This window comes from Desmodus rotundus, chromosome 4 (genome assembly GCF_022682495.2).
Source record: "Desmodus rotundus isolate HL8 chromosome 4, HLdesRot8A.1, whole genome shotgun sequence".
Classification (NCBI taxonomy): Eukaryota; Metazoa; Chordata; class Mammalia; order Chiroptera; family Phyllostomidae; genus Desmodus; species Desmodus rotundus.
In genome coordinates, this window is record NC_071390.1 from 91027475 (window position 1) to 91047771 (window position 20297).

Consider the following 20297-nt stretch of genomic DNA (forward strand, 5'->3'; position numbering starts at 1 on the left):
TGAAATTGATTATCTATCTCTCCCAAGTGCAAGAGCATAGAAACACTTTTGTTAAGGAAAAGGCATGTTAACGATTTTACTACCTTTGAACGTAAGTGTTTCAGTCTTGAATTGTGAATGTCTACAAGTAAGGTTAGCCATTATTTCTACCCTTAATTCAACAATTTTGACAATTTAAAAAATTATTCATAATAATGAAATTTGAATTTTGTTTTATATTACTTGATATAACAGAAATTGTGGTCCAGATAGAAGTGTATTTTGCTATTAATAAAGATATAAGTCTCTTCTTTTTAAAAAAGAATTTCAGAAATATTAATCCTCAATTTTGATGACCTAATGCTCATTTTAGTGAACCTAACTCATCCTTTTCAGAACTTGGTAGAGATTAAAAAAATAGACAAAAAACAATGTGATAATCACAATTACTTGTGTATATATTTAAATATAAGGCATCCTGAAAATCTATTTTTCCATTACTTGCATTTCTAGAGTATTTTCTTTGTAAAAATATTTAAAAGTAGGGTGTAAAATAAGGATAAATTTTCAATATTTTCAATAGATATTCAAAGAAAGGAAGGAAATAAAATAGTCCTATACATTTAATTTTGTATTTGTTTTCAGCTGGCTGTTTCATGTACATAATGGCTGCCAAATCCTACTTTGCTAAAAAAGAAAAACAGTCAAAACTATTTCAAAAAATAAAAGTGTAGTTTAAAATATAATATCATTTTTTGTCAAAATGTATGTTTTTAATTCATCTAAGTTAGAGAGATAGAGAAATTGTTCTTAGATTATTAAAACTTTGTAATAAACTTTTGTCTGGTTGCCAGTTTGGGATATGGAAATCTGAGTCTTACAGTGACTAATCCTGAGGTGCTGGAGACAAACTTTGATTTTCACCCTGTTTCCTCAGACAGTGCTCCTCAAACCTGGGAGTTCTGACATAGATTACGCTTAGGTTGATATGTATTTCCAGAAAGAGAACAGATAATTTTTAAATAATTCAATTCAACTCCTTATGGAAGAGTCTATAATAATTATTATAATGGCTATAATTCTCCCCTTTCCTCTTCTTTGTTACATAGATGCCTTGTCGGAAAACCATGGAAGGTGAACGTAATTTGTAAGATTCAGTCAGGACTCTAGCCTTCACTTTTGCTTTCAGACTGATTCTGAGCAAACAATGTTAGATTTCTAATCAAGGCTCCATAAAATATGTATTATTTTTATGAATAGTGTGGGCAATACAATAAAAAAATAGAAATTGGAAAGCATAAAACTTGGGTAGGAGGAAATAAAATTATTACAATTTCTAGATGATAAATTTGGATATCTAGGAACACAGGAAAAACAACTAAAAAATTGTTTCATGGTATAAGAGAATGTGCTTTGGGAGCTACTTATATGATTAATTTTAAGTAGTTTCTTTATAGTCCAAGAAGAAAAACACTATGAAATATCAATTAAAGTATAGTTCCACTAAAGCAATAAAAATAAAATGTTAAAAAAACAAAGGCAGTAGAAATCAGAAAAAAAACTTAACAAAAATACTTTAAACACAATTGAGAATCATAAAACAAACAAAAAATAAGCAAATGGTAATACACAGTTTATCATTAGCCAGAAAGACTGAGTATTAATTCAAAAGGTCTAATTTGAATCTATTATCCCAGTAAATACCGGAAATAGTCATGCTATTTGTAAACTTAATTCTAAAAATAAAATGAATAAAATAATTTAGCATCTGCACATGAATAGTCTTGCAAATCAACAGAAAAGACAGAATCCAAGAAAGGCATAACTATGATGATTTTGCATGTGGGCAGAATATTTTTTGCAATGCATTTAAACCTTACTTTACTCTTTTAAATGCCCATTGAAGTATTGCACACATAGAGAAAAGCACATAGATTATAAATTGCATAGTTCAATGATACTTTACAAACTGAATAAATAGCCATAATCTAGATGAAGATATGGAATTTTACCATCACCCCAGGGGTCTCCCTTTTGTCCTTTTTCAGTTACTAGCACCTGCAAAGGAATTCACTACTCTGGTTTGCTTGTGGTTGTGCTTTTTACATGAATGAAAGCAAATAATACATGCTACTCGGTCTCTAGTTTCTTTGAGGTTTACCACTTGTTGCTTATAGCCATAATTTACTATTCTCTTATTAGTGAACAATTGCATTGTTTAAAGTTTTGGGAAAAACGGACATGAGTTTTCCTGGTCTATATGTAAAGGATCAGATAGTGTTTATAAGCATTTCAAAAGAATTTTCTGAAGCAGTGTACCAATTTACATTTCAGCCAGTAGTGAATGTGCCTTCATTTGCTCCATATCCTCACCAGCTCTTGAGATCACTTTTTTCTTTTTAGTTTTTTGTTTTGTTTTGTTTAAGTTTTTGCCAGTCTCATGGTTGGCAATCCTGGAGTTAAACTGTAGCTTTTTTCCTTATTTCCCTTTGACTATTAAGTTGAAATTCTTTACATAAGCTATTTGGTCACTTCAGTATCACATTTTGTAAAGAAAATGGTGAAACTTTATTTTTAAAAAAATTGAGCTGTCTTTTGTTCTTGTTTATATTGAGGAATTAATTGTTTAATCTGGATACAGATTCTTTGTTGGATGTAACTCTGTGGTTTGCCCTTTTTTTCTCCTGATGGTTTCATTTAATGAGCTAAATTTTCTAATTTTAACAGTGTTCAATTATTAATATTTTTATGATTAGTGCTTGTTGCAAAGTGTTAAAAATTTTGAATAGTCCAAAGTCATAAAGATATTCTGTTTTATTCTGGAATATTGCTTTGTCATTCAAATAAGTCAAAATCTATCTGGTTTTGTGTATAGTGTAAGGTAGATAAGTTTATATTTTCTATGCAGTTACATAATTTACTTAGCATCATTTACTGAAACAAACATTTTTCCTTATATTGCAGACCATTTTGTCTTAAATCAGGCCAGTTTCTATACAATTTGTTCTATTCCATTAGTCTATGTGCCTATCGTTGAATAAATACAGCACTGTTTTTAATTAATATAATTTTATTATAAGTCTTGAGGACAATTATTTCCTCCAACAGTGTTTATTTCCTTAATATTGTCTTCACTAGTCTTGATTATTTCATTTCTACCTGAGCTGAAATCAGCTCATCAATTTACATAATGAGATTTTGATTGAGATTGCATTGAATCTATAGTTTTATATAAAAGGAAGTGAGAAGTATACAATGGAATGTCTTCTGCATTGATCAATCATTCTTAATTTGTCTCAACATTTTTTCTTGGTGTAGAGGTCTTGCACAAGTTTGTTTTATTTTTAATAAACTACAACTCTTAAAAATTGCACTTCTTGTTTGTAAGTAAAAACTTTAACTCATTTTATATGCCAATATTTAGTCCAGTGACCTTTTAAAGTCACATATTAATTCTAATTGCCTCTTTCTAATATTCTTTGAATGCTGATGTACTGTATAATGTGATCTGTAAATAAAGACAATGTTACTTCGTTCTAATCCCTATATCTTTTAATTCTTTTGTTCTATCCTTGAAATCTCTCCAGTGCAATATTGAATACCAATGGTTGGTGTTAGAAAGCTTCTCTCTCTCATTTTTAGTTTTGCAGTAAAACTTTACAATATATCACCATTAAGTAGAACATTTACTGTAGGATTTTTTTTAGTGGATACTCTATTACATTAAGTAAGCTCACTTCTGGTCCTGGTCTTCTAATTATTTTTAAGATTTATGAATAGTTTGTGAATTTAATTAAGTATTTTTGTGGAATCTATTTGCATGGTTACATGATTTTCCTCCCATACCTTGTTAATATGGAAAATTAACACTTATCTTATTTTTAGATATTTCTTCCATATACCTTATATATTGTATGTCTTTTTCTGCAGTTTCAATTATTTTTATTCTTCCCAGATTTCTATTCTTGGTAATTTCTATTGAACTATTTTTTACTTCTTTAATTGTTTTCTACTCAATCTAGTGTGTTGTTGAGTAGAAATCTAGCCTACTGAATTATAATTTTAGTTATTGTATTTTTTTAATTTTAGAGTATGCATTTGATTTTTTGTTTGGACATCACTAAAATTCCCCATCTTTTTTATATTGTTCACCATATAAATTAACATTATTTTCAAAGCACTATCTGTTACCCCAATACTTTTGTTCTATTTCCTATGTTTTCTCTATGTTTTCAGTTATTTTATTACATTACTTTATATAATGGACTGAATACTATTAATAAGCTTTTAATATTAGTAAAGGCTCTGGATACTAAGTTTTTTCTGAAGAGATTTTCTTCTGGCAGGCAATTAATATCACCTTTCATTAATGTGGAATTGGGATGATATTTGCTGATGTCCTTTACCGTTACCCCAAGCAAAAGTGGGAACATGTAAAGATTTCTGTTTCTTAGAGAGCCCAGGAATAAACCCAAGTCTCCACGGTCAATTAATATTTTACAAAGGAGGCAGGAGCATAAAATGGAGCAAAAATAGCCTCTTCAACAAATGGCATTGGGAGATCTGGACAGCTACATGCAAAAAATGAAACTTGATCACTAACTTATACCATACACAAAAATAAGTTCAAGGTGGATAAAAAACTTAAATATAAGTCCTAACACCATAAAAGTCCTAGAGGAAAACATTGGCAGGAAAATCTCAGACATTCCATGAAGCAACATCCTCACAGACACGTCCCCTAAAACAAGGGACATAAAGGAAAGAATAAACAAATGGGACCTCATAAAAATAAAAAGCTTCTGCATGGCTAAAGAAAACAGCATTAAAACGAAAAGAGAACCAACTGTATGGCAAAACATACTTGCCAATCAGACAAGGGTCTAATCTCCAAAATATATAAAGAACTCACACAACTCCACTCCAGGAAAACAAAACAACCCAATTAAAAAATGGGCAAAGGACTTGAACAGACACTTCTCCAAGGAAGACATACAGAGGGCCCAGAGACATATGAAAAGATGTTCAGCATCACTAGCCATCAGAGAGATGCAAATTAAAACCACAATGAGGTACCATCTTACACCAGTCAGAGTGGCCGACATAAACAAATCCACAAACAAATGTTGGAGAGGATGTGGAAAAAGGGAACCCTAGTACATTGTTGGTGGGAATGCAGACTGGTGAAGCCACTGTGGAAAACAGTATGGAATTTCCTCAGAAAACTAAAAATGGAAATGCCCTTTAACCCAGCAATTCCACTGCTGGGATTATATCCTAAGAACCCTGAAACACCAATCCAAAAGAACTTGTGCACCCCAATGTTCATAGCAGCAAAATTTACAATAGCCAAGTACTGGAAGCAACCTAATGCCCATCAGCAAATGAGTGGATCAAAAAATTATGTTACATTTACACAATGGATTTCTATGCAGCAGAGAGAAAGAAGGAGCTTATACCCTTTGTGACATCATGGATGCAACTGGAGAGCATTATGCTAAGTGAAATAAGCCAGGCCGTGAGGGACAAATACCATATGATCTCACCTTTAACTGGAACATAATCAACAGAAGAAAAAATTAAACAAAATATAACCAGAGATATTGAAATTAAGAACAATCTAACAATAGCCAGAGGGGAGTGGGGAGGGGACAGTGGGGAGCAAAGTTTTCAGGAACTACTCTAAAGGACACAAGGACAAAACCAAGGGGGAGGGTGGAAGGAACGGAGGGAGGTGGGTTTGACTGGGGGAGGAGGGGGGTAAAAATGCAGGCAACTATAATTGAACAACAATAAAATGATTAATAAATAAATAAATAAATATTTCTGTTCCCAGCATAGTTCTTCAAAGATTCAATTTACTTATAAAGAGAAAGAATTTTGTCACTTCTAAACCTGCCCAGTTGTTCAACTAGTTTAAGTGAAGAAACAATGCCTGCTAGTATTAGGATACTTTAGGCAGATTCGAATCAACTTCAAAGCGTTCTACAAAATTTGGATTAATATTTCCTTAAATGTAGTACTAATGCTTACCTTCCAGCTCAAATACTTTGCTGCAAACTATCACAACAAAGAATCCAGATTTCTGTATGCACTAAAAGATGTATGTGCTCCTTGTCTAGTTTTTCATCGCTTATTTTTTAACATGCTTGAGGAAACGGATCATCCATTAATAAAGTCAGTCATTTTATACGATCATCCAGACATTTTAGTTTTCATTTCCTTTCCAAGTACTTTTTGTCATTAGCATTCATCTGTGAACAAAGCAATGCACTATGACAATGTCAAGATTATATTTTATATCAAGAGACAAAACCCCTCTCTCATGGAGCCAAATACTGAGGAAATAACATCAGTAAAGAAGCCAACACAGTTCCTCCTGGCAGAACTTTCTAGATGTGAGACAAAATATTAAAAACATCTTGACATCTTCGTGTTTTAGACAGAACCTGGCAGCAAGAAAACATCATTCATGGTTTTCACCAACATTCGCACTTCCTACAAATACCACAAATTGATATTTAATGCTGAAATCTGTTTGCCCATCAATCAGAAAGGAAAAGTTATACATTATTGCTTTCAAATTAGTTCAGTTTCAGGAGATACATCCTCAGTATTTCAATTTATCATACTGATAGGGAGTGGAGTCTTCAATTTAACTAGCTGCATCTTGACCCAGCATTTTATTGCTATAATTTAACATGCTCCCATGTTGTTCGCACCAACCATGTGACTTTGGGGGGGAATGGGAGAAATCCATAATTCCTTGTACTTTTAAATAACTTGATTCTCGAAATTTTTCCCTGAATGCAACTATTCTTAACAAATCTCATTTCTAACGCCTCTACTTTTGAGTAACTTCAGTCTGTAGTTGTGTCTTTCTGATCTCGTTGCTTCATTTAGAGAATGTCAGCAGCAGACTGTGTACGACGGATAGATTAGATGAATTGTCAGTTCAGGTAAAATAATTGATATTAGCTTTTATGTTAATGAAAGGGTATTTTTAGTTGTTGTTGCTGCTGTAGTTTTTGTTTTTTTCTTTGTTGCTCTGGTTCAAATACTTTGAAATGGCTTTGAAGATTGCAGTTATTTACCTGTTTTATCAGAGGATACAGAGCAAGCCTAGAAGCATCCTCTTTCATCTCACACCTCATGTTCAGAAAACACTGTGTTGGATCCTCAAGCATGTTTCAAACTGAAATATTAATAAATATGAAACAAATCAATGATGAATAATTTAAAAAGAAAATCACACCCCCCAAAACTGCAACTTCACAACTCTTCCAACCGACATTATCCACATTTTGCAACATTTACAATAATAGCAAAGTAGCAGAAGGACTCCTAGTTTACTATTCATAAAACTTTTGTCTTTAGAATGAAATGTTTTCTCTGATTTTCTATTATACCAGTAGGCTTCTTTGCTCCTGCAATTTAATAGGCAACACTTAAGAGAAGATGTAGGGAGGTAATTTAGTCCTAAGAGGCTGCATCATTAGCTCCCCTTTCTCAGTGCAGTTCTCACCAATTTGCTTTGCTCCCCAAAACTCAGTCTTGTCCCCAATCTAATGTCAAACCTGAGACTATTCTCAAAACACTGAACAAAATGCTGTCCTACTGTGCACTGGTATGTGGGTCTGAAAGACTGCTAATAAAATTGCTGGAGGTGCTGTCTGCCACTCTGAGCTGTATTACTGGGCATCACACACAGTTCAAAATCCTTTCTTTCCAGCCGTAATCTCCCTCAGAACACCTAGTGGCATCTTGTTAAGTCCTAGGATGGTGTGAAGTAGTGGTGGAAAAACCCTGAATTCTGTACCTGAACCACCGCAACCTTAACTGTGGAAACAATGAAGCCATAGTGTTATATTACAGATGCAATTGTCTTCTAAAATGCAAGCAACTTGTTCAGGAGGAAATAAACATTCTTTTGCATACTTGTCTTGAAAAATCTAAGAATGGCAAATATTGCACAAATTTTTACATATATAAATATGGCAAATATATTAGGAAGAAAGCAGAATATTTTTAGCATACATTTTACATACTCAATGATGACATTATTAGAACACAAACAGTAATTAATACTTGGCTTTTATTACAAAATACCTGAGAAAAATTATATAATCTGTTCAGTAAAAAGTGCACAGTGACAGATTTTTTTGGGGAGCCAGTGAAGGATGATCCCTTTAGAGGGGATCTCCGAGTTCTCCAAGAGCATGAACAATTTGGGAAAGCCAGGTAAATCTGTTGCTTCGTCTACTACTTTATACAGATTTAAGAATCACTTTCTTGGCCCTACAAATTTCCTCTTTTTCACAGGCTCTACTTAGAAAATCCACCGCTGTTGTATGGCTATATTGTCTCAGTATTGGCCAACAGACTGACTCAATTTTACAAACTCCTTGTAAGCAGTCATATTTGTAATAGTAAGATTAGCTTTCTAGAATAATTTAAAAATGTAACTTGAAAAAGTGTGAGTACATTGAAATGCTTCTATTTTTGAAATACCATAGCAATTATTTTTGCTAGTATAAAAGGTTTTAATTTTCAGAGTCATTATGAAAATGTTACTATTAGTCAAATCTTAGTATATGTGACTATTTCTGTTGTTCTCAGTTGAAGAGGAAATACATGGGTATGCACACAATATCCTTTATACTTACATAACATCTCCTTCCATCTATTACAATGTGATAAGCTTCAAAATGAGTATAAATAGAACGAATACAAACAGAGGAAAAAGCTCTTACGGTTAATTCTTTGTACCTATAAATGGAAACTTTCTCTGGTGGTAAAATTAGATTTAACTATTTATTTCCCATGGCTGCTCTAAAAATCACTACAAACCGGGTGGCTTAAAACAATACAACTTTATTACCTTAGTTCTGGAGATAGGAAGTCTGGAATCAAAGTATGGGCAGAGCTCTGCCCCACTGAAACGCCCTGGGTGGAGAGCCCCTTCCTTGCTCTAGCCAGGTCCTGATGGCTCCGGGTGTTCCTTGGCTTGTGGCCACCTCACCATCATCTCCGTATCTAGGTTCAGGTTGCCTCTTTGTCTTCACTGTGTTTGTCTTGCTCTCTGTTTCTTGGTCTAATTTCTCTCTATGTGACAGGGATACATGTTATTTTGTCTGGCTGCCTGACACTTCAAAAGCCAACACTGAAGAGACACATGCTTCTATAAAGGAAAGTAGTTTATTCAGATGCTGGACACCTCACACCTGGAAGATGGGACACATATATCAAAGCCAGTCTTTTTTTAAAGGTTTTATTTACTTATTTTTAAAGAGGGAGAGAAACATCAATGTGATAGAGAAATGGTGATTGGTTGCCTCTCGTTGGTGTCCGACCAGGGACCAAACTTGCAACCCTGGCATGTGCCCTGAATGGGAATTGATCCCATGGTCCTTCACTCTGCAGAATGATGCCCGACCAACTGAGCCACACCAGTCAGGGCTCTAAGCCCATTTTAATAATCTCAATGCAGGCAGAGGCCTTTAAAAGAATGGAGAGGAAAGGCTTGATAGACGTGTTAAGTCATGGTTCCAATCGTATTTAGTGTCCTGCTGTATAACCAAGGGTAAATTCTTCCCCTCAAGATATTTCATTGAATCACATATGCAAAACACCTTTATTCAAATAAGGTAATAATCATAAGTTCCAAAGATAAGAATTGAACACATCTTATTGGAGCCAGCAACTAGTCCACTGCAATCTGTCCTCTGTCACTCCAAATTTATGTCTCTCCCATGTGCAAAATATATTTACACTATCCCAATTCCCCCAAGTAACCAACCATTACTATAATTTTAGTTTTACCCTAATTTTTGCATTTTTAATAATCTGACTTCCATGAGAATTTACCAAATTATCAAGTGCTAGTTCCTTTTTGCTTAACAGTTCTGAGAGGCTTTTTGTGTTTTTTGTTTTGGGATTTTTTTTCCCCTCACACCCACCAATTCTCTGATTCTCCCACACTAATTTGAATGTCCTACCATCCAATTCATTTTGACACTCACCGCCTGGAGTAAAGGTCAGGATCCGCAGGGTTAAGGGCTCAGCTCCGGAAGACTGTGCTCACCTCACATGCCAGTCACAAGTATCAGGCCCCCTGGTCGCCACCTATACTTCTGTCCAACCTTGCTATCTGGTCAGAGATTCCCACTCCCTATCCTTCAGTTTTGATAATTTGCTAGAAAGACCCATAGAATTCACAACATGCTACTCTTCCTGGTAAAGTTTATTCTAGAAAATACAAATGCACACACAGATGAAGACACACATTGGGCATGGTGCAGAGTGGTCTGAAGTGCGGGAGCCTCTGTTCCACAGAGTGGGGCTTACCATGTGGACATGTTTACCATCTTGGAGGGTCCCTGAATTCTGTGTTTAAAGGTTTTATGCTCAGTCTTTCTGGCAAGGATCCTCCATCCTGAAATTATCTAGGGCCTATCAAGTTACCTTGTTAGAACAAAACACTCTTATCATGCCTTTCACTCAGGAAATTCCAAGGGTTTTAGGAGCTCTGTGCCAAGCACTGGAACAGAAACCAAATATCTCTCTTATCACACCAAAAGTTCTTTCCTCAATTTATCTCTTTTCTCTTGTATGTTAATGTGAACAACAAGAAGAAGCCAGATCACACATAAAACCCTTCACTTAGAAATCTCCTCAGTTAAATATCCAACTTCAGTGATTACAATTCTGCTTTCCATACAATTCCAGAGAACAATTTAGTCAAGTTTTCTGCCACTTTGTAACAACAATCACATTTTCTCCGGTTTCACTAACATGTTTTTCATTACTTTCTGAGCCCTTTAATGTTCATATTTCTACAAATGTTCCGTTTATAACAACCTATATATTCTCTAAGTCTTAGAGAATATACGACATAGAGTCTAAGGCGATAGAAACTTTCTCTACTGTGTTCCTCACTTCCTTCTGAGAGGTTTCCAGAAGGACTATTAATGTCCATATTTCTCTCAACATTATGTTTAAGGTATTCTAGGCTTTTTCTAACATGGGCCTCAAATTTCTTCCATTGTCTACCGTTATTCAATTCCTAAGCCACTTCTATGTATTGGGAAGGCCAGACTGGAAACACTCAGGCAGAAGCTGGACTGCAGTCTTTGGGAGGGACTTCCGCAAGGAAACCTCTGTTCTGCTCTTAAGGCCTTTCTACTGATCAGATCAGCCACCTGCAGATTATCAAAATAATTCCCTTTGCACAAAGTTCACTAATTGTAGATGTTAATCACACCTACAAAATACCTTCATGGTAACACTTGGATTAGTATTTATTTGAAAAACTGGATCCTATAGCTTAGACAAATTGACACATAAAACTGATCATCAAAGTTCACTCAAGCAGTATTAAAATTAATCTCAATATTAAAATAGCATTATTAATCCCAGGTGTAGTAATACAGTTTTTTTTCTTGTTACACCTAAAATGGCAAGAAGGAAGCTTTGGAAAACAGAGAGGACCTTAATCATGCCTTCACCAATTCCTGTGTTGCACAAAACTCTGCACTTGTCCGTGCAGACACCCTGGGGTAGATGGACTCACTCGGTGACTCCGGGCATCTGATTGGTGGGATAATGATGAGGCTCTCAGTGTAGGCATGGTGAAAAGGTAAGGTGAACGGTAATGTACCAGATCAAATATGTGAGGATTACTTTTGTCTTAGACAATTTTTTAAATAAATAATTTCTTTTTAAATAGAGAACTTAATTACATTTGCATTAAAATGCAAAAAGTCTTGGAAATGAATTCACTGAAATTATATAAATATTTTTAAAAACCCTGATATTGGAAACTGAATTCGAAGCAGGTTTATTGTATAGAGAGCAAGTAGAGGAAGCTGACTAGAACGTAAAAAAAGATAAACATATAAAATGAAAATTTTATCCTGAAGTATTTACTTAGATCTTAGCTATGATGTTACAGTTCTATATGCCTTCATTTTGCTAACATTTTAAGGGTTATTAAAGATACTACATACATGATGAACTTTGCTTATATTGGAGAGTAGCAAGAATCATCTAATATTGACCTGTAATTTTAAGTATTTTATATAAATATCATGTATATATTGATATTTAATAATAATATAACAATTACATTTGCATTACATGATACATATCCAGAGATATATTACTATATGTCATAATAAAAACATTCTTTTCTGATCTAAAATTCTTATTCATTATTAATATTATCATACAATGCCACACTGTACATTAACAATGGATATTATTTAACATAATACAGGAAAGTGGATTTGTTAACTATTAAATGTAAAATGTATGGTCTTAGAAATTAATGATGATAAAATAGGTCTTTGCAATTGATATAGTCATGTGCATCTCTGTATAACAGCATACCATGGACTTTATGTATTTTTATTTTTAAGTCATAATTATTAACTTATGACATTGTAAATATATTTCCTTTTTATAAAATTCAACATGCAAATAAATTCTGTTGACTATTTCTCTCAATTCTAGTTCATGTCTTACAGAAAACCAATATTATCCATTATATTTTAGAAATTGTACTATATACAACAAATACACACAGAAATCAATCCATTATTTCTGCAATTTTGTTTTTGGGATAAAACACAATGCACTGTTCATTTCTGCAACTTCCACACACATTATGTCTTTGATATATTTCCATGACAGATAATGTATGTCTTACTTATTTTTAACTATTGCATAATATTTCACAAGCAGATTTAGCCAAAATTTACTGGTATTTTTGGGATGTAATTTTTGGCTGTTTCCAACTTTTCGATATTACATACAATACATGAGTAGTTTTCTGGCACATTTTCAATTTAATAGATGATGCCAAATTGCCTCTTAATGTATCTATGATGATGTACACTCTTGAGCTTTGTATGAAAGAATTCCTCATATTTTTGCCAAAACAGCATATTGGAAAGAGAGAATTATCCTGTTTCCACTCTAAAACAAATATTTCTGAGATTTATGTACTCTCCAGATGCAAGTGTTTTAATTTTGGCAGTGACAAAAGAAGAGAGATTAAGTGGATTCTTTTGACATCCTCTGAAAAACAGGAGGAAGACTACCATATTTATATTAACACATCAAAAAGTAGTGCATGAGATTTCATTAGTTCATAGTTTATCATAAATATTTCATATTTAGCTATTTTATAAGATTCAAAATTTCAGCACAACAAAATAATATTTCTATAAAGACTGGCTATTTCTGGATTTTAGGTAATTATAATTTATTAAGTAAATGTGAGGCAATGGAGTGATTTAATAACTACAGCATCTGCTTTAACTGTATTTGTTTATGACTAGTCACATGATTTTCAATTTCTTAAGCCATCCCATCCCACTGAGCCAGTGGTTTTCAAACCTCAGTCTGGATCACATCCACCTGGAGGACTTGTTAAAAAACTAAGATGTCTAAGGTAAATCCTGAGAACTGGCACTTCTGACAAAGGCTCAGGTAATTCTAATGGTGAAGGTGCTGTTTCAGGGTCTGAACTTTGAGAACTGCACTAAGTAGCAACTGAGTGCTAATCCAGCTGTGGTTCATGAACCCCGCTAAAGCACCGCTGGGAGCTTGTTAGAATTGCAAATGTTGCATAGAATTCCATTGTGCAAATGTACCATAGTTTTTGGATCCACTCATTTGCTGATGGGCACTTAGGTTGCTTCCAGTACTTGGCTATTGTAAATTGTGCTGCTATGAACATTGGGATGCATAGGTTCTTTTGGATTGGTGTTTTAGGGTTCTTAGGGTATAATCCCAGCAGCGGAATTGCTGGGTCAAAGGGCAGTTCCATTTTTAGTTTTCTGAGGAGGAGGGGGATAGTGGCGAGAGGGGTCTACAGGAGCTACTATAAAGGACACAAGGACAAAATCAAGGGGGAGGTAGAGGTAGAGGAGGGAGGTGGGATTGGCTGGGGTGGGGTGGAGGGATGGGGAGAAAATGCAGACAATTGTAACTGGATAAAAATAAAAAAAAATTAAAATAAAAGAAAAGAAAAGAAAAGAATTGCAAATGTTAGGGTCCCACCCCAGTCCTCTGTGCTTTAACAAGGTTTTCATATGATTCTTACGTGCTCTCAAGTTGGACTTATGTAACTTGTGTAACTAAGGTATTTGTCTGCCCTGGGGCACATCATTCCACCAAGTAACCCTGCTATTTAGTATGACACATATTGCATATGACATGTATCATACAACAGAACAATATTTTCATGTGTTCCAAAATATACAATTAATTATAATTGTTACTATTAGTATTATGTTTTTAATTTTTATGGAATTTATTGGGGTGGCATTAGTTAATAAAATTGTTTTCAAGTATACAATTCATAATACATCATCTGTATATTGTATTCTGTGTTCACCATCAAAATTAAGTCTCTTTCTGTCACCATTTAATCCCCCTGTACTCTCTTCCACCTCCCTCTACCCCTTTTCTTCTGGCAATCACCATACTATTGTGTGTATCTATGAGTTTTGTTTCGTTTTGTTCTGTTTTTTACTAAATCCCTTTGACTTTTTCACCTAGTCTTTATCCAAATAGATGTTAACCTCTGCCTTGTAGGAAAAAGCTCACATGTTTAATGTATTTTAAATTCTTTATCTACACTGAAAACAGTGTAACCAGCCACCTGTGACTGTTTACATTGAAATTTCAGTTAATCAAAATCAAATAAAATTAAGAACTGAGCTCCTCAGTCAGAGGAGCCATATTTCAGATCCCCAGTAACATCCCGTTGCCAGTGGCTACCATATTTGTGCCATCACAAGAAGTTCTATGAGACAGTGTTTTTCTGTAGGCCTACCAAGGTTATATATTGTCCTTCTTTTTCAAAACAAGGTTCCGTTCACTGCATTCAAACCATGTTGACTCTGAAACTATGGCAACTGTGAGGCATTTCTTGCATTTTCCTTAGAATATCAGTAAGTATTTCTAAAGAATAGAAGTGTATAAATAACATGACAATTTTTGTTTTAGAAACATGCACATATATAGTACATTTATAGTTTTGTGCTTGAAGGTTATTAAAATACAACTTGTAATTTATCCACTACTTTCTCCAAAAGAGCTCAGTCCTTGGAGAGATCATTTTAAACTAATTCCAACTTTCTGGATCTTATCTATCCCTTTCTACTCTCAGTAGTGTTGTAATCAATAGAAACATGTCTGACTTACTTGAACTTTCCAGGCTTCTTTTCCCTCTGCACTGTAATAATGAACATTTCTTCTTTGTGCTAAAGTCACTGGAGATGCAAGGGCAAATCAAATGCTTCTTGTGTTAAAAATAACTTTTTTACTTTGATAGAAAAAAAATCAAAATCCTAAGACCAAGACATGTTGCCTGTAAAATTATATGGAGGGCACTATAAAGAGAATTCCTTTGAGAGTCGGTGCAGCCCATTAAGTGCAACTATTTATAGAAATCGAAGAAGTATCAGGCTCTCCCCAGTGTCACAGTTCCTCCCCGGAGGCAAATTCATTATTCAGGGACAATCAAAACTTATAGAATTGTGGAATAGCACCATGATCCATTATTCATAGTAGTAGAACTTTAAAAATCCTAAGAATCCAAAGTACTTTGGTAAGATTGTGCCAAAATCAATTTGGGGCAAAACATAAACCGTGAACTGATGGGAAGAGCTGTTATTTTTAGTCTCCATTAAGCCCATATGTAATCTCACTCTAATTATTCATACTATTTGCTAAATAAATGAAACAGGTTTGATTATGGGATTTTACCACAGACATGGCTGGGAGTTTTTGGGTACCAATTTTTTTTCAATAAAATATTGCTTTATTTGAGTCTCAAATAAAGATATAATCTGTAGAAAGTAATGACAGTAGTATGCATACAATCCAAAAAAGTTAGCTTATTATGATGAGAAAAGAGTACTAAGAATTGCATGTGATGTATTTGGTAAAATTCTATGCAATTAATTTAAAACTCCGTTTAATCTTGGCTATGATACTTACCAGTTTAATGACCATAACAAAGTCTAGATTCCTTGGAAATTCTGGTGTTAATTTTTATTTTGGTTAATTTTTGCAATTATCTCTTTCAACATTTGTATTATAAATCGATATGCTCAATCAAAGTAAAAGGCATGATATGTTATACCATTACTTGAAATGTATATAAATCATTATATATAACTTAGGAGAACAAAACCTTGAGTTTGACTTATAATATTTATTTTTTGGTCTATTTTCAATGGTAAGAAACAAATCTTTATTAGTTAACACAGTACATAGTAACATGGCTCAGGAAGTGGTTTTAGGAAAGAAGAAGTGGGGAAAAAGACCGTCCTTTAAAATTCATAATTCAAACTACTGTATTTCCAAAGGTTGTGCTATAACTGAATATTTCTGTCTCATTTATGCACATCAAATATGAATTCAAAAATAGGTTTCTAACTACTGCAATGGGTCAAGAACCCTAGCTATAGAGAGTGGGAAGCACACAACTCTGAGTTGCTCAGATTCCAGGTAATTGAGGTCATTCTTTTAAGGCATTCTCCCTGGGAATGACAGACATTACACCGGTGGATGAAGATAATTTATACGAGGGAGCGGTGCCTGCTGCAAGGGCACATGGTTCTGGGTTGTGCACGGATAGATAGCCCATTAAATTAACTATTATTGATAAGCATTTTTCTGATTTGATTAATATACCATTGTGCAAATACTTACATTAAACAATATAAATCTATGCACCAGAGGTAATACTGGATTTCAGTCCTAATCAAAATTCCCTTTAGTTCCTATCAAAATTCCAATGGCATTTTTCAAAGAAAAAATATAATAAATAATACTACACCTTGTACAAAACCACACACACACACACACACACACACACACAAACAAATAGTCAAAGCAATCTTAGGAAAAAGAATAAATTTGGAGACATCCCACTCCCTGACTTCAAACTACATTAAAAACCATAGTAATTATAACAGTATGGTATTGGTAGGAAATAGATAAATGGAACAGAATACAGATTCCAGAAGTATGCTCTCCCATAAAAAATCAATGAATTTACAACAAAGGAACCAAGAATATACAATGGGGAAATGAGAGTCTCTTCCATAAATGGTTTTGGAAAAACTCGAGAGCCATATAGAAAAGAATGAATCTCAACTACTATCTTATTGCATACCCCAAAATTAACTCAAAATGGATTAAAGACTTGAGCCTAAGACCCGAAACTACAAAACTCCTAGAAGAAAACATAGCAGTAAGATTGATCTTGGTGATGATTTTTTTTAATATGAAACCAAAAGCAACAAAAACAAAAATAAATAATAGAGTTACATCATACTAAAAAATGTTTTCATAACAAAGGAAACCATCAGCAAAACGAAAAGGCAGCCAACCGAATGGGAGAAATTACGTGAAAATTGTACATCTAATAAGGGGCTTGATACATCCAAAATATATAAAGAACTCATATAACTCAATAGCAAAACAAAAACAGAAACTAATCTGATTTTAAAACGGGCAGAAGATCTGAATAGACATGTTTCCGAAGAGGACATACACATGGCCAGCGGGACCATAAAGATGCTCAACATCATTCATCACTAAGGAAACGCAGATCCAAACCCCAATGGCATATTATGCCTTATATCTGTTAGAATGTCTATTATCAAAAAGGCAAGAAATAAAGTGTTGATGTGGACATGGAGAAAAAAGAACCCTTGTGCACTATTGGTGGACATGTAAATTAGCACATCCACTATGGAAAACGGAATGGAGACACCTCAAAAACTTTTAAAGTAGAACTACCATATGGTCCTGCAATTACACTTGTGGATATTTATTCAGAGTAAACTAAAGAACTAACTTGGAAAGATGTGCACTCCATGTACAATGCGCCATTATTTACAATAGCTAAGATGTGGAAAGAACTTAAGTGTCTATTGATGGATAAAGAAAGTGTGAGACAGATAGGTAGGTACACATACACATACAGAGTGGAAGAGTGTTTAGCCATAAAAAGAATAAAACCTTGCCATTTGCAAAAACATGGATAGACCTTGAGGTCATTATGGTAAATGGAATGAGTCAGAAACAGAAGGACACATACCATATGTTCTCTCTTATAGGTGGAATTAAAAATAAGAAGAAAAAAAAACAAGTTCATAGATAGAACAGATTTGCCAGTGGTGGGGGTGGGGCTGGAACAAATGGGTAAAGGAGGTACAGATTTATTTTTGAAAAAAATATGTAAGGACAACAAGGGAGATGTTATTGATAACTGTTTTGAAACATAAAGGATAGATATTAAATGAAGTTGAACAAAACAGAAAATTAATAAAAATAATTAAACAATATGTAGACATATAAAGTTATTTATTATCTTGAAAAATAATTTTCCCTGAAACAAATTTATTATGCTGTTTAAATTCATCTACTTTTATAACATTTTGAACATAAAAAAACACTTAAATGTTATGAAAATAAAGCACCAATAGTGAAACAAAGGACGTATATTGCTACTTGTAAATTTAAAATTTTCTTCTAAAATCCTCAAACATGTTACTGATAAGTCAATAATCTTCTCCATGAAACTTCTTTATTTCAAGTTCTGTAAGTTAAAAACATGTCTCCTCAAGAATATTTCAGAAGTCTTCTAAGATATAGGAAATTTCTTACTAATATAAAGTGGTAAATATCACAATTATATGGGCAGGTTCGTTTACATTGATTGCCTGAGTCACGCTGTAAGAAGCAACAAACTCTCTTCCTCTTCGCCAACCACTCCGCAGCCGCAAAGTAGCGATGTTGCGTGAGTGCATCTCCATCCACATTGGCCGAGCTGGTGTCCAGATCGACAATGGCTGCTGGGATCTCTACTGCCTGGAACATGGCAGACAGCCCGTTGGCCAGATGCCAAGTGACGAGACTATTTGGTGTGGGGGAGACGACTCCTTCAACCTTCTTCAGTGAGACAGGTGCTGGCAAGCATGTGCTGAGGGCATTGTTTGCAGACCTGGAGCCCGCAGTCATTGCTGAAGTTTGCACTGGCACCTGCCACCACCTTTTCCACCCTGAGCAGCTGACCACAGGCAAGGAAGATGCTGCCAATAACTATGCCCGTGGATGCTACACCATTGGCAAGGAGATCATTGACTTCGACCTGGACTGAATTCGGAAACTGGCTGAGCAGTGCACAGGTCTTCAGGGCTTCCTGGTTTTCCCCAGCTTTGGTGGTGGAACTGGTTCTGGGCTCATCTCCCTGCTGATGAAGCGTCTCTCTGTCGATTATGGCAAGAACTCCAAGCTGCAGTTTTCCATTTACCCCCACCCCTCTAGTCAACCCCATGTTTCCACAGCTGTAGTGGAGCCTCCAGTTCCATCCTCACCACCCACACCAACCTGGAGCACTCTGATTGTGCCTTCATGGTTGACAAGGAGGCCATCTATGACATCTGTTGTAGAAACCTTGATACTGAGCGCCCAATCTACATGACCCCGAATAGATTGATAGGTCAAATTGTGTCTTCCATTACTGCTTCCCTCAGGTTTGATGGAGCCTGAATGTTGACCTGACCAAATTGCAGCCCAGCCCATTGCCCTATCTCGGCATCCATTTCCCTCTGGACACATATGCCCCTGTCGTCTCTGCTGAGAAAACCTACCAGGGACAGCGTTCTGTAGCAGAAAAAAGCATGCATCTCCAATGTGTGTTTTGAGTCAGCAAACCAGATGGTGAAATGTGGCCCTCACCATGGTAAATAAGTGGCTTGCTGCATGTTGTACCATGATGACGTGGTTCCCAAGGATGTCAGTGCTGCCACTGCCACCAAGACCAAGCATACCATCCAGTTTATGGGCTGATGTCCAGCCATTAATGCTGGCTTCAAAGTCAGTGTTAATTACGAGCCTCCCACTGTGGCGCCTGGTGGAGACCTGGCCAAAGAACAGCGAGCTGTGTGCATGCTGAGCAACACTCTAGCTATTGCTGAGGCCTGGGCTCTCCTGGACCACAAGTTTGACCTGATGGACACCAACCGTGCCTTTGTCCATGGGTATGTGGTTGACGGCATGGAGGAAGGAGAGTTTTGGAGGCCCATGAGGACATGGCTGCCCTAGAGAAGGGTTATGAGGAGGTTGGTGTGGATTCTGTTGGAAAGAGTAAAGAATAAGAGGAATACTAGAGTTAAAAGGTCACAATGGTGCTGCTTTTACAAGGAAGCTTATTCTGTTTTAAACATTGAAAAGCTGTGGTCTGATCAGTTAATTTGTATGTGGCAGTGTATCCTCATAAACGATTA

At 35.0% G+C, this 20297-nt stretch overlaps 1 pseudogene; it reads left to right on the forward strand.

Annotated features, from left to right (window-relative positions):
- Nucleotides 1-18810: 18810 nt before the first annotated feature.
- Nucleotides 18811-20180, forward strand: LOC112317796 (tubulin alpha-1D chain pseudogene; annotated as a pseudogene).
- Nucleotides 20181-20297: the final 117 nt, after the last annotated feature.